General features: G+C 38.8%; 1 protein-coding gene across 1 annotated transcript in view; it reads right to left on the reverse strand.

Moving 5' to 3' along the window:
• The window catches only part of SIAH1 (siah E3 ubiquitin protein ligase 1), a 5,090-nt gene that overhangs the window by 3,700 nt on the left and 435 nt on the right, over nt 1-955 (reverse strand). The window lies entirely within an intron of this gene.

Raw genomic sequence — 955 nt, forward strand, 5'->3', positions numbered from 1 at the left:
AAGAGCGTGTTCATATATAACATTCCAAATGTGTTTCCCTTTGAATACTGTAAACACACACACTTCAGAAAAGTTTGTGTGTGTTTCATCTTACCTGAACCTATACATCCTGATCCAGGGATCCCCAGTAACCCACAGATAACACTGGGGAAAACCACTACGTTAGACCAGTTCCCTAGGCAGTCTGACGAGCTGAGTGAGCTCTGGTGTCTTTAATTACACCTCTCAGAGCCCAATTCAACAGTTAAATTAAGCAACCTACAAACTCTGCAAAAGAACTTACGCACAGATGTACTTCCCACTTAAGCTTTCTAAGCTACAGAAGAACTAGGAGAAGAACCACCCAGCTGCCCTGCTTTATGCCCAGTTCTCTATGCACCAGCCTTCACACACACCCTCCACAACTGAGGACCATCCGAAAACACAGGGAAAGAACATGGGCAGGAGTCTGTGAGCCAGACCATGGAGATGAGCACACAAGAAACTGGATAAAGCTATAAACTGCAATTTACCAAGCCTAAACCTGCCCAAAGCCTGTGTCTTCATCGCTCTTGTTAGCACAATGATGAATAATACATCATGACAGAAAAGTTAGAGAAGTTTGTTATTTATAGCTATCTTAAAAACTCCAAGTTAACGAGAAGTAAAAGTGTTAACAGTGTAAATTCATTTAACCCACCAAACTATCAAAAACATACAATTACAAACCAAGTAAAAAGAACTACAGAACTGAAAATAAAGTTTAAAGATATTTTTAGCTACAAAAACTTCACTATGCCTAAAAACGCCTATATGTAGTATTTGTTCCCATGTTATCTTTGCACGCACCAGGAATAAATCTACGCAACAATAACAAACTAAGATATACTAGGTGTCATCTTCAAAAGTATTAGTTCCTACACTCAAACTATTCAAAAGCTTGTACGAATTTGAAAAAGCATAGCCAATGGAAAGA

This window comes from Buceros rhinoceros, unplaced genomic scaffold (genome assembly GCF_000710305.1).
Source record: "Buceros rhinoceros silvestris isolate BGI_N320 unplaced genomic scaffold, ASM71030v1 scaffold31341, whole genome shotgun sequence".
NCBI classification, from domain to species: domain Eukaryota; kingdom Metazoa; phylum Chordata; class Aves; order Bucerotiformes; family Bucerotidae; genus Buceros; species Buceros rhinoceros.